At 40.6% G+C, this 14,764-nt stretch overlaps 1 long non-coding RNA gene across 1 annotated transcript; it reads left to right on the top strand.

Moving 5' to 3' along the window:
• The first annotated feature begins 100 nt into the window (after nucleotides 1-100).
• LOC309542660 lies at nucleotides 101-12,947 on the top strand. The gene is made up of 2 exons (XR_014224343.1): nucleotides 101-6,147; nucleotides 6,520-12,947. It is a non-coding gene; the product is annotated as an uncharacterized lncRNA (long non-coding RNA).
• Nucleotides 12,948-14,764: the final 1,817 nt, after the last annotated feature.

Here is a 14,764-nt window from a genome sequence, read left to right as displayed (position 1 = left end):
TTGTGGGGGAGGAAGGGAAAGGAGAATGTTAGCCGCTTTGAGACTCCTTAAAGGGAGTGAAAGGCGGGATATCAAATCCAAACTCTTCTTCTTCTTATGTAAAATAAAATGCTGTATATCATAAATACTTAAACACAGGCTAACAGATGGTTGCCACAACAACTAAAGAGTGTACCAAGAAGGAGATGAACAGGGGTTCTGGGTCCTAGAGGACACTTGTAATAAAGTATGATAAGGGAGTCTGGTAAATTAAATTGAGAAAAGAGTGTGGAAGAAAGGGAAACTTTTGTCACCTACAGGACAAATGCAGGAGAATGATATTTAGTAGTAGGCCTAGGCAAAGTGCCACAATTGAATCAATCATTTATCTTAAAAAATAACTTTTAATTTCTTATTATCAGAAGTTAATGTAACTGTATGAACAACCTATTTGAAAGATTTAATATGAAACATGCTATTTGTCTTACACAATTCAAGGGCGAGGTTCTCAGACAGCACATATTATGTCTCCTATTGGTATCCAAATGTCATTGAAATTCAGTTAGTATCCTAAATATTGAGACATTAGAATGCAGTTAATGAACTTATCTTTTCCTTCTTAATGTAAACATTTATCATTTATAGCCCTACAATTTCCTATGCTGAAGGAAACATAATTCTTAAAACAATTGAAAGTGTTTGTATGAAGTACAGGAACAGGAAAATTACAGCATCTTTAGAAATACAGACCAAAGTAGCAATACAGTCTAGAAAAGCCAAAGAGTAGGGCAACAGTAGTCAGACCATGATGATCAAACCCAGCCAGATGGGCGGGGTATAAATAATAAATTATTATTATTATTATTATTATTACAAAATCCTGTGGAGGTTTAGTGACATGCTTCTGATCAAATATATGTGTGTGTGTTATAATGGAGCTATGCAGTTGAAATGTAAGGGCATTTTGATGTAACCCACAATTTAAAACTTAGCAGCAGCCACACTACAATTACCGTAATTCAACTGACATTGATCTTAATTGATGTATTCTTTCACAAGCAATGTAATGTCAATACTCACAAGAGACTTGAGATCTTTAATGCTACTGGCAGAACGTAAAAGCCACATGCTAGCAGTATGAAGGCACAACTACCACTGGCAAGTATTATCATTTTTTTCAGAAAATGAATGAGTGAAATTTACCCATGACTGAACTGGTCCAAATCACAGTGGATTGGTAGACAGTACTTTACCACAGGATGTTGCAAGAGCTGAGTTATATGCATAGGGAAGTTGTGGGCGGGGGAAGCAAATAAGGGATGTAAGCCGCTGGATCTTGGGAGACGCCTGTATTGGGGACAGGTGGGCACTCAAGCTAATATTGATATCCAAAAGCACTTTTAAATCCCCTGACTCCATCTGAAGTGATCTAAGAGATGCTTAATTCGCCCACTGAAAGCAACGAGACTTAAAACTCTTTGTGCTCTGCAATTACTTTCACCGGCTCACATTGTTAAGAGGAAAGCTTGGAGAATGTGGCTGGAGGCACTAGGCCACGCATAGGCAAACTCGGCCCTCCAGCTGTTTTGGGACTACAACTCCCATCATCCCTAGCTAACAGGACTAGTGGTCAGGGATGATTGTAGTTGTAGTCTCAAAACAGCTGGAAGAAGAGGAAGAGTTTGGATTTGATATCCCGCATTACCACTACCCGAAGGAGTCTCAAAGCGGCTAACAATCTCCTTTCCCTTCCTCCCCCACAACAAACACTCTGTGAGGTGAGTGGGGCTAAGAGACTTCAGAGAAGTGTGACTAGCCCAAGGTCACCCAGCAGCAGCATGTGGAGGAGCGGAGACACGAACCCGGTTCCCCAGATTACGAGACTACTGCTCTTAACCACTACACCACATAGGCCGAGTTTTCCTATGCCTGAACTAGGCTGCGAATGAGTACCCATGACCATTCAATAAGTGCATGGAACCACTCAGTAAGCTGGTACTGCCAAGTGGTGGGGTGAATCCTGTCACACCTCTGCACCTCATCCAAAGAAGCAGGGGAGTGAAAACTTTCTCCTCCATATCAGGTAAGACTCGGCATCCATATAGCTGCCAAGTCGTTGTGTGCAGGTTTACCGCTTGGTGAATTGTTGAATGATTTCAGTCTCTGTAATGTTAGTTGGTTGTGAGTGTGGAATGCGGGTGGCAAAACTCCTTCAAGCCAGATGCAAGTTTAAGGCTGCATAGGCACCATAAATAGAAAGTACACACCCTCCCCCCGCAAAACCCCCATGGAAACCATGGTTTGTTAAGGCTGCTGTTGCTCTGTGAAAGGGAAATTACAGTTCCCGAGATTCTTGGGGGAAGGGAAACGTGCCTTAAAGGCATGGTATGAACACAGCCTTAGACTTACAAATGTAGGAAAGGGCTCTGTTCTCTTAGCTTCCTTAAAATGGAGAAGGGGAAAGTAATAACGCTGCAGTTTATGGTAAGTGCAAACTAATATCCAGTGGTAAAAGTGTACTTCATTCAGTGCAATTACTTTCTGGCATGGATATATGATAGTTAGCCATGTTTAGTGCAAAATGTTATCAAGAGATTAGCATCACAGCAGTGCAGCAAAGTGCATGTGTTTGTATTTTGAAAATGAGAGGGGAAAACCTATATTGTTTTTTACTTTGCAAAGCTTATGGAATGGAACAGTTTGTTTCAAATATCTTAGGGATCTTTTAACTTATATCTGCTTGGATGCAAAACACCCATTGCTCAAGAGAAAAGCCCCTGTCCTTGCAGGAAGCAGGATCATAATTCACACAGAGAGAGTTTCTCATTCTTCTTGAAAACAGACTTCAGAGAATCAGGGACCCCCCCCCCCCCGAGCAGTGTTGGGGGTGACATTCCCTTTCACCCACATGAGCAGAAGTGTCTTCTGTGCACACAGCAGGTTATTTGTAAGCCAGTCACTGGTTTTACACTGTAATAATAATGTGAAATATTACAGTTGCTTTGCCGTCGTTAATTTGTCTTTTTATATTGTACTTTGAAGAGTCTGAATTTATATTGATAGTGATCTTAGAGTATATTTATAGAATTTGGAAATGGTATGTTAAAAGCAATGCGATAGAGGTGTAAAACCTCTTGAGTCAATGAATGCAGATGTTTAAATATACCAGAACTGGTGGGGGGAGTAGCAAAAACGAAATAATCAAAAATTGATTCATCTCTTGAAAGCACTACTGAGTAAATATGTATGATTTTTTTTAAAAAAATAGTTATCACTTATATTTCAAATACCGTTAGGTATGTTACTATTTTGTAAGAGGGCTTAGGTCCAGGGTAGCCCTTCTGTGAATGGAAGGGCTGGAGACCCAGAAGCTGCTGCTGCCACCCATGGAAGGGAGCAGGGAAGTGATTTTGCCAGTTTTCCTTATTCCCTCTCCCAGCTCCTAGTCTCCAGAGCAGATTTCCAGGGGAAAGAGTGAGTTAAAGATATTCACCTCCTGCCCATTTGATGTATGGGACTCTGCGCACAGGATCTTTAGATCCTACTAATTGTATCGGCCAGTTTTTATTGGAAAGGCAACCAGTGAGCACTGTCAATAAATACATTTACTCAGGGCCAGCCCACCCATGGGACAAAATGAGGCGACTGCCTCAGGCATCAGGATCCACAGGAGCAGCAGATCCAGCCTCCCAAGAATACATTGCACTCTGCCACCGCCACCACGGTGGCAATGACAGCTGTTGCACACTTCTTAAAGACTGGGCCTGCCGTCTCCTTGGTTCCTCCCTCCAATGTTGCCTCTACAGCAGCCTTTTAAATAGGAGGCACTGGTGCTGTCCTCCCACTTTTGTTCTCAGTGTAGATCTTTACCCCCCCCCCCCCCCGTTCCCAGTGTAGATCTTCACTCGTTCCTTGTTCCCTGGTGGGGAGGCACCATTTGGTGGTTCGCATCAGATGCCAAAATGTCTTGGACCGGCCCTGCTTTCCTATACATTTGCACCCATGTCAAGGCAACCCTGTGCGATGTGTGGTGTCTTTTACTTGTTTCAATGGAGCCAAGCAGTGTCCACACAAAAATTATACGTTTGGCTTCTTATTTTCCATTTGTTGAGCTCCAAGTCCCATGAGCCCCAGTGGGCATCTAAGCGAATGAGAAACCCATTCCAAGTGGAAGTTCTCAGTATTTGCTTTAAAACTGAGCTGTTGTAGGTGATTTTGGAGGCTTTTATTTCCCCTTCATCATCTCATTTTTCCATCTGCCATTGATAGAATCCCCTGGATCTTAAACTGCTTAGAACTTAAGCTTCTCTGGACAGTTCACTAGGAATCAGTTTATCTGATTTCTGCCCTGCTGCCTCGGGAATTTACTGCTTCTTCCCTGGTGCTGTTTTTCCTCTCTTCTTTAGAGCAGCCTTGTAAATATGTGAAACATGTTCTGAGTTGAACCACCATTTTCTGACTTAGATCACCTTTTTTTCTTACCAAACTGGTCCTGTGGATCAGCTTATGATGGATAGCAGTGAAATGTTCTTGTCAACAAGGAGACATGTATTTGCCTGTGCCCCTCTTATTCTTCCATTTATATCCCACCTTTCCTTCAAGGAGTTCAAGGTGGTGTTCAAGGTGGTGTATATGACTCTCCTTCTCCTCATTTCATCCACAGAGCAACCCTGGTGAGGTTGGTTAGACTGAGAAATAGTGACTGCCCCAAAGTCGCCCAGTAAGCTTCAAGGCTGAGCTTAGGTCTCCCTGGTCCTAGTCCAGCACTCTAAGCACATTCCTTTCTTACCAGAAACTCTGGATGGTGTAGAGGCAGAAAAACCAGAAACTTACCAGAAACTCTGGATGGTGTAGAGGCAGAAAAACCTCAGCCTCTTCATGCCTTCAGCTAAGGGATGTGAACCTATTTGGATGGGCGAGCTGTGCTGCAGAGGCTAGGAAAACACTTGGGCCATTCTACAGTTAAAGGCAGTTGTCCGGCTGGAGTTTTGCATTTGTAATAGGAGCAGCATATGGTTATAGTATGTGTTAACTATAAGGAATTGCCTCAGGTTTTCCTTTCAAATCTTTCCTCTTCACTGTTGCTCTCATCTCTGTCTGAATCTCCTCTGCTTTTCATAATAGATGATGATTAAAGCGGGATGCAGTTAAAAGCCCAAAATGGTACCCAGTGAAATTGCCAGTTTTACTTGTGCTAAGGAAGTCCTTAGCCTTGATTGTTTTTAAATCTTACTACCAATACAGCGTGCAAAATTGTAATCTCTTGCTGGAAACCCAGCACATTTCCTCCCATTTTGAGAAACGCTGCTGTAGTCATTGCTACGGATTGTGGGGCGAGTGGGTGGGTGTCAGGGGACCCGTAATGTGACTCCCAGCTTCAACTGGCCTTGAGCAGTCTAAGATAGTCTTCTTGTGGTAGCCAATTCGAGACTGAATGTGGGAACCATCAGTGGGAAATTGCACATCTCTGGGCCAAAGCTGTATGGAATGTACATTAATACATTTCCACTGTGTTGCTGTTAGCAGAACTCCTTTTACAGTATTGTTATAACAGTCGCCCCTCTTGTTTGGCGAGTTCTGATAGTACTGTTTAGTCTGAGAAGAATCTTTTGTCCTAAGCCCATTAGCATCTCACAGTTATTCAGAGCCCATTTCTGGATTGTTTTGTTTATTTAAAGTTTACTTACAGTAGCACTGGAAATGGATCCAAATGGAACGTAAACAACTGGTCCCAACTCATGCTCTGCATTTTTGTTTCCTAATACTTAACTATCCTGCTGCAAACTAGGGGGGAAATAATCTTTGTATTCTACTCCCTAATGCAATAAAAGATATTTAAAATGCTATGACACCTTGAAATTCAGGGCCATTTCCACAGTAAACTAGTGTGTTGAGAATGTGAGCTAAGTGGGAATACGCAGAGTTCAGCGCATGGCGAAAACAGTTAATTTGATTCACTACTCAGTCATATAATAGTTTCATCCACATTCACCACATCACTGCTCAATCTGTTTTTGGAAGCTATATGAAAGATGTGGTAACTGAGTTGAACTGCATGCTGGGTATGTGGTGAGGCACTCATACAGCCATTTTAACGTGTGCCAAGCTACATGCATTGAACCAGCAACATCCACAGCATAATATTCAGTGATGTGAATTTTATTTGTTGTTGTTGTTGTTTAGTCGTTTAGTCGTGTCCGACTCTTCGTGACCCCATGGACCAGAGCACGCCAGGCACTTCTGTCCTCCACTGCCTCCCGCAGTTTGATCAAACTCATGCTAGTAGCTTCAAGAACACCATCCAACCATCTCATTCTCTGTCGTCCCCTTCTCCTTGTGCCCTCCATCTTTCCCAACATCAGGGTCTTTTCCAGGGAGTCTTCTCTTCTCATGAGGTGGCCAAAGTATTGGAGCCTCAGCTTCACGATCTGTCCTTCCAGTGAGCACTCAGGGCTGATTTCCTTCAGAATGGAGAGGTTTGATCTTCTTGCAGTCCATGGGACTCTCAAGAGTCTCCTCCAGCACCAGAATTTTATTTAGCTGGTGTATTATGTCATCCAGTGTCTGCCAGAATAATGTTTTTCTTCTGCCTAACACAAATTGGCACAACTGTTGTTTTGGAAAACGAGACAGTTTATATTGTTGAAAGATCATGCAAACTTTCAGCTCACACAAAACCCCTTAATCAAGTAGAATAGAAATAAACCCGATTCAGAACTCATGCATAGTGTAAGAATATTTACAAAGAAGAATACCTTGACTCGGTGCTTTTTTTCTTAAAAAAAAAAATGTTTAGGGCTACTCTCATTTTCCTACTCATATTGAAATTCTGCCTCTCAATGAGGCCAAACTTAGATTCACTGCCTTGAAGGTGTCCTTGTTGATTATTTTAAGGTTAGGCCACTTGTACCTACCATTCTGACAGCACTGTGTAACTAGTAAGTAGAAGCAGGAGAATATTCTAATGGATTATGATGTGTATAATGGAGAAAAAGCTGCCTTTCCATTTCGATTCACAAAGACTTAATAATAAATTATAATATGTATAATTTCTACTGAGCTGAACAATGAAGTATTGCAGAGTTAGCTTGAAATCTTGAACTCTTTGATGAACAGGTTTAGTGAGTGGCTGCATCCAACATTTTTTTATCCCAAAGTGATTTGCCATACCAGAAGAACCTATTCTTGCATTGCTTTTGCTATAAGTGCCTCTCCCCTGTTTCCATGCTAGAGTTCCTTGTACCTGTTATTTTTCAGTTTTTGTCTCTTGCTACATTTGGAAATTTAAACTCATCATTGAGGGTTGCTTTCTTATGAAAGCTGTAGACACTTTCCCTCTTTATTCTAAAAAAAAAAAAGCATTAGAATCACAGTTTGGTCATATAACACTTTTGTTTTTCACAGACATTGAAACCTTCCAAAGAATATGTAATATAAATTTTCTTTCAGGATTTTCCCATTTGATGTGACAGACATGGGTACTTACAATCCCTTCATAAAATAGTTACCCATCTTCAATTTCTTGCTAGGCAAGAAAGCAGAAATAATTGTTTCTGTTGGCCTGGCTGCTCTGGTTTTCCCATTCAGAAGTCCTCTGTTGGGCCTCTAAGTAGTGCTGGAATCTTCTAGTGTGTTGAGAATAATGTTGGCATTCGTTCTGAGTAAGACAAATTTGAACTGTCTAGGATGGGAATAGTCTCCCACGCAGAACACAGAACCAAAATCAGAGAAATAGTTCCACACAAAATCATTCTGTTTCCCAAAGGCTTCACGATGCTGCTTTATAGGTTTAAGGTTTCATATGAAGCAGATCAAGCTAGGTTTTCATATGAGTGGTATTTTTAATTCACACGTCTTAAGCCTTCAAACTCCCTACTCTACAAACAGTTCTTTATGCAAGAAAAATGTCTTAACAACCACTTCAGTTTTTTTAGTTTAGAAAAAAAAATGCAAATAACTCCAAACCACAATGCTAAACCAGCTAGAGAAGAGAATGCCAAATATGCAAAGTTATTTCCCAATGTAGAAAGACATTACCTTTTCCCTCTTCAGTTACTACCACATATGAGATCATAAGCAATTACATGCTTTCTCTTTTTTGCAGAGATATCTGATTAAATGCCTTTCATACCTCTGTCATCTTAGACACTTCATCAGAAACAGAGAACATGGTATCTGAAGTTTGTTGTTAGAGGATCCAGTTTTGCATAATGCGTACACATCTTACTTAGGTAAACAGCTTCACTAGCTTATAAGCCTTTGGCAAGTTTTCGCAGGTAATGTATCAAATATGACTGGCAGCACAATCATATAGAGGTTGACTCACAATTTGGGGAGGTGGGGTTACTCCATAGTATTGTATTTATTTATTAATTAATTAATTAGCTTTTCTTACATGTATATCTCATCTTTCTTCCCATCATGGAACCTAAGACAGTGTTTAACTAGACCCAAAACTGCCTAACTTCAGAAGGGTGTTGGTTTTGTGTGCCTTCAGACTATATACTGGCACTGATGTGTGTTTCAGTTTGTGACCTCACTAATTTTCCTGTATAGAAGAAAATGCAAATACCTCTTTGTTAAGGAGGATAGTTATATCTGTTCCTAAGGATGATGGTCTAGACTAGTGAAGTCTATTAACTGAACTCTGCTAATCGACTTTTAGTGTTGTCATTTTTATTGTTGGCTTTCTTGAAGTGATAGGAAATGCAAAATATCAATTTGTTGTGTCACAAAAGTCCAACTTAATGCTGTATTGTTTTTAACACTTGATTGGAAGCCGTCCAGAGTGGCTGGGGAACCTCAGCCAGATGTGCGGGGTATAAATAATAAATTATTATTATTATTATTATTATTATTATTATTATTATTATTAGAGAAACCACATGTTTAAATCTCCCCCATTTAAATCACTTGAACTTAAGCACACTTTATGATGAATGTTGTTGTTGCCAGATTGTGCCCAATAATTGTACCTTCTGAACGAGTAAAAATGTAAGTTAAATTTAGGACTTGAAAGTATCCTTTTGTATAATACTGCTATATGGACACAACAAAGTTCAGTATCTGCAAAGTCTGGTTTATGGGAAGCCCTCTGTCTGTGTTCAATGTCTATTTGAAGCATTTTGCAAGTGGTTTAAGCCTCCTTTGTCTCCAGACCATGTCACTGATCCAGGGACAATACAAGGTTGTCCACCACCTTCTGCAACACTTTTGGTTCCTTCTGCAAAGAACTCTGGATAAGATAACACTTTGAGGAACTATGTGTGTTTACCTCCAGTTTTGGATGTGATAATTGGTACCCTTGGGTTGTTTGTTTGTTTGTTTGTTTGTTTGTTTGTTTGTTTTAACTATAGCTGGTCTGTGTGCAGACTGCTCTTTCTGGGTCTGGGTAAGACATCCTCCTGCCATCTCTACTTGACTCCTCCAGTTCTACAGTACCTCTGATGGTGATCTTTTCTTATCAAGCTCTAGCACCGTCACCTTTCCCAAGGCTTCCTCTTCCCTCAAATGATTTTGTCCTTTCCCCCTTGATGCCCCTTTCCCTCTTCCTCCTATAATGTCTTGTTCTTCCTTCAAATCCGTTCTCAAAATCTGTATTTTCCATGAAGCCTTTCACATAACCTCCTCATTCCCATATCTAGTATGACCAAGCCAAGTGTGTATAACTGTTGGTCCCTACCTTCATTTCTCTTCCTTTCCTCTGTTGTGTTGATTTTTAGATTGTAAGCTGCTCAGGGCGGGGATCTGTCGTCATTTGAAAAGTGCCATGTACGTAGATGGCACTAGATAAACAAAAAAATAGAATTTTGAAGTCATCTTAGTTCCTCTTCCATTTCTAACCATTCTGACAAGAACTTAAGTGTATTCCTTTGTGGGTCAAAATATTCCACATTATCAGTGCAGTCACTGAAAAGGCCCTATCTCTTGTCATCATCTATATCTCCACCCCTGGCAGGAAACAAAGAAGGGCCTCTCATATTTCAGTGACGCATCTCACTTGTAGTTGAACTCTTGAGGTGTTAGTGTCAATCATGGATAAAATGTTTTTAGAATCTATCACGAAAGTTTTTATCAGGTGTTTTTTTGCAATTTGGTAGTAATTCGTTAGTGAATGCAAATGGATTTTTCCCTCAATGAAAGTTAGATCAAGATGTTCAGCTGCATTACATCACCTCCTTGTTTGGTATGCAATAAAAACATTCCTCTGTGCTTGAATAAATAAACATCATAAACAACTCTTCCCAATTTGCATGTTACAGAAACCACAGAGACTGTAGCAAGGTCAGGAAAACATGGATATTTCCAACCAGCCAGTCAACAAATATTATTAAGCACGCAATTGATCTCATAGGCCAATAGTTAAAAAGGAAATTCATCCTGAAATTGAGGGTGAAAGCTAGTGTGTCTCCCCTATGACCCAGTTCCATGAGTCAATATGCTGACAAAGGCGCACGTAGGACTTGGGTATGAGAATCCCATGAGAATGCAAGGGCATGATGTTTGACCCTAGCCCCACTGCCAGCACAATAACAAGCATTGGTGCTACTCTACCAGCAGCAAACCCCTGCCGTTGCCTTGGCACAACTGTACTGCCTTGGCACAACATTTAATGCAGCTTGGGAAAGGTTTACCCCAATCCACTTCTGCGCCACAAGCGGTCCAGGAGTCAAAAGTCACAATATTTCTCATAACAAAGGCAGAACAGGGCCAAGGGCTGGATTTCTCACAGTAGCCGTGGCAGGGCAGCTAAAACAGAGGAATGTCTAGGAGTTGGCAAAGCCAGCTCTACTGGGAGCACAGGTCTGAGGGAAGGGGCACAAAAATCACCCCAGAAATCAGTCTCCAGTTATCTCTGTAATGTCATGAGTTTAGACAAGAGCTGGAAGTTGAGCAGTAGGAGAAATGGCAAGAAGGTATGAAGGTAGACAGCTGGAGACTATGGAGTGTGTGACTTAGATGTGTGTGGTTATGTGCCATCACTGTTGTGACGAGATCAAATGTGGGGAAAATGATTTTTTTGGGGGGGAGTGCTGGTAAAGGTCCTTGCCAAGGGACCCCAACAGGAGAAGTGGGATTTGGGGGGGGCACAGATCAATAAAGTTCCTTGTTAAGGGTGCAGGGGACCTTAGGTACACCTAGAGTGACAGACTTTGAGTGCTGGTTTGAACATGCATATGCATTACTTGGCAGCTGTAGCATCAACTGAGGACTTGGTGTATATCTGAATGTGCATTTGCATTAGAAATCATAGATGGATTGGGGAGGAGTGGCCAGACAGGGTTAAGCAGCCTCTTCCTTGGTATTTCCCATCACCAACACCAAACTCACAGGCTCCTGGGACTGCCTTGGTAGAGGGAGAAAAGTGAGAAAGTTGCATTCAATTGTGTGCGATGTCTAGGTTGGGCCTGAGTTGGTTAATCGAACACAGCTTTGAAAGATTTGAAGTTCAAATCAATGCCATTCCGTAAAGCTTCATTCCATGAGAACCAGTCTTCTGGGGCCTGTTCCCGAGATTTCAGAGGCAAGTCAGCAATCCTTGTGTAATGATGCAATCCAGACTATTGCATAAGGAGCAGGCACTTGTGTGATATGAAATAAATTCCTGAGCTTGCAGCAACATCTGAGACTTGACAGTGCTGTTGATATAAAGATTTTCAGTGCATATAAAGATTTTAAGCATGAAGAAACTGAAATGCCTGGATGTCTTGTCCTCTAAATACAGTAGGGGTTGTGTAGTAGTTAAGAACATGGCAATAACTTAATGGATCAAATTTTCTCCTAATCAGGGCTTCTTTTTCAACCAGAACTTGCTGGAACTTGGTTCCAGCACCTCTCAGATGGGCACCATTGCCATTATAAGAGAACTAGGGAAACATTCATGGTGAGTTCTGGCGCCTCATTTTCTAGAAAAATAGCACTGGTCTTAATCATAAATTTACTGGGAAGTCTTAGGTTATCTGGAGTCTCGTGATCCTAGCCTGTCTGCACCTTATTACCCACTTTGGTTCCTTCCAACTCTACAATTCCATGATTCTATGATTCTGCCATCTAGGGTGGCGATGATAACACTGGTCCAACCTAGTAAGGCTGTTGCAATGATTAAAGAGGTAAGATTTATTAGCTGTTTTGAGGCACTGGGTGGGTGGGGGGCTCAGTATAAAGATACTAAGGATTAATATTGTTAAAGAAACAGTAGTATGTATAAAATACATATAAGACCAATGAGAAAGTGGTGAGTGGGGTGGAAATGGGAACTGTCTCTGGAAGTGACATTAATAAGGCAAGCTGCCCCATCAATAAATCTAGAATGTACTGCTCTTTTACCAGAATAGCATTGCCAGACATGCTGAGGAAATGCTTGTTGCATGGATGTAAATATAGAGGGGGGGATATGCAGAATAGCAATGCTTTTCTTCCTTTCAGGGAAGTTCCCAGTTGTTAAAAAGAAGAATGGATTATGCTAAGTTTTTCTTTACAATTATGTACCATATGTTCCCGTTGAGTATTTTAAAATCTAATTTTACTGGAAATTTCAAGATAAGTTAAATTTGTAAAAATGCTTTTATTTTTCAAAGAGAGAGATATGGGACCATTGCATGTAAATAATAGAATATATTTTCCGTATTATTGCTCTGTATTTTTATATGCTAAATCTCTAGCTTCAGACTAACCCTGATGCAGTGGAAACTTTTATTTATTTAAAAACAAGAACGATGTATTTTGACTCCACGGAGATATAGATATAGATATATATTACAAGATAAACATTTGCAGGTGTTTCATTAATGGCTGATCTACTTTTCATTTGTTGCAAACCTGTATGTTGTTACACACTTTTTGATCCCGTCCGCCATAGCTTTATAACCACCAAAAGATCACCTGATCAACAGAATACTTTTCGAAACATGTTATTCTAATTCATGTTCTACCAGTTCATACATTAAAAATCAAATAGGAATTTTAAAGTGTGTTGGTTTTGTTGTCTGCAACTGTTTTAAGTTTTATGTAACCCTTGAGGGTAAGTGATCGGGTCACATATGAACTGTGATGGGAAGAAGAAGAGCCAAAGGCAAAGAGTACCATCCCTTTCATTTTTGTCTTTCTGGCTCCCCCTTCTCTTGCTTTCTCCCTGTCTCCCACTTTCCTCCACCCATTGAGCTGCTGAAGAGAACAGGTCACTTTTGCTAGATGTTTTAACTAATGACCAGCAGAGGACTTTGGGGAAGCAAAACCTGAGGGCCATATGTAGCCTCAAAGCCACAGGCTGCCCATCTGTGGCTAATGAGAACTAGGTATCTGTAATGGTAAAAAAAAAAAAAACCTGTTTTACCTGACTTGCATCTTTCTTTCTAAGGAAAATATACCACTAGAAGCCTCATACCCAGTCTTGCTCAGGAATTCCAGGAAAGCAAAAAAGTCAGTGCCATTTTGAAAGGGTCAGCCTGCCATCTTGATTCAAAATGGCATCCAATTATATCCAAATATAAGTTGAAACCTGCTTCTTCATCTGGGGAACCATAATGCACAATTTGGTTATAGTCTTTGTAAGAGGGGTCCCAAACGCATTGCAACAACTTTCTTAGCAAGTTTCCAAAATTGTAGATTAATTGTAGATTAAAAATGAAATCATTACAGTGGTACCTCGGGTTAAGTACTTAATTCGTTCCGGAGGTCCGTTCTTAACCTGAAACTGTTCTTAATCTGAAGCACCACTTTAATTAATGGGGCCTCCTGCTGCTGCCGCACCGCCGGAGCACGATTTCTGTTCTCATCCTGAAGCAAAGTTCTTAACCTGAGGTACTATTTCTGGGTTAGCAGAGTCTGTAACCTGAAGCATATGTAACCTGAAGCTTATGTAACCCGAGGTACCACTGTACTTATTTTTCAAAGTGCCTTGAACTGTGGTGGCATGAATGAGGCTACACATGGAAGAACATAAGTGTGCTTTGATTAGCCTCACCCCCCAAAAAAACCAAAACTTGTTCCTTTTGTTTCAGAGTAGTGTTTCCCTTGCTACATATTTCTGCCTTCCAATTTTTATATATTTATTCATTCATTCATTCATTCACTCATTAATTCATTCATTTCAAATCCTTTCTAAATTGCTTAATAATTTAAAAATCTCTAAATGGTGTACTCTGTGTATCCATTCAACCAAAAATAGAGCCTAAAATCAATTTTTTAAAGTGCAAAAATATGAAAACAAATAAAACTTAGGAGGAATTCATTCACATATATCGGGCTCCAATCTTGTGAGTCAAGAAAAGCCTTGTCAAAAAAGGTAAGTCTTTATAAGAAGTCTGAATCTTCCCCCTTGGCAGAAAGAAGGAAATTCCACAGAACAGGGCAATAATCGTCTTGTGACCATCTTGGCTGTGAGTCCTGGAGGACCTCTTCTGTGTCTTGCATGCTTTTTGACACCTGGCCTGGGAGAGGAGGGCCCTGACTGACTCCAACTACAACAGCTGAGGCTGCTGCAGAGGCCAGAGAACATCTTGGCTATTTCGTAGTGTAAACCCAAGTCATCAACCCTGTGCTTCCACAGCTGCCGCCCATCATGAACCACGATGGGCAAGATTGGCAGCAACAGCAGCAGATACATTCTATGTTTATGATAATATCTTAATCTCTTGCTAATTGTGCTGTTTTAAATGTGTGTTTTATATTTGACTTCCTTTAGTAATGTGTTCTTTTGAAATGTTTAAGGTTTTTATAACTTTGCTGCATTAGATGTGCATCCTGTAGTTTATTTCCATTGTAATGTTTTGTTTTGAAATCTTTT

This window comes from Podarcis vaucheri, assembly GCF_965113315.1.
Source record: "Podarcis vaucheri genome assembly, chromosome: 1".
Taxonomy (NCBI): Eukaryota; Metazoa; Chordata; class Lepidosauria; order Squamata; family Lacertidae; genus Podarcis; species Podarcis vaucheri.
This window is presented reverse-complemented; position numbering and strand designations above follow the sequence as displayed.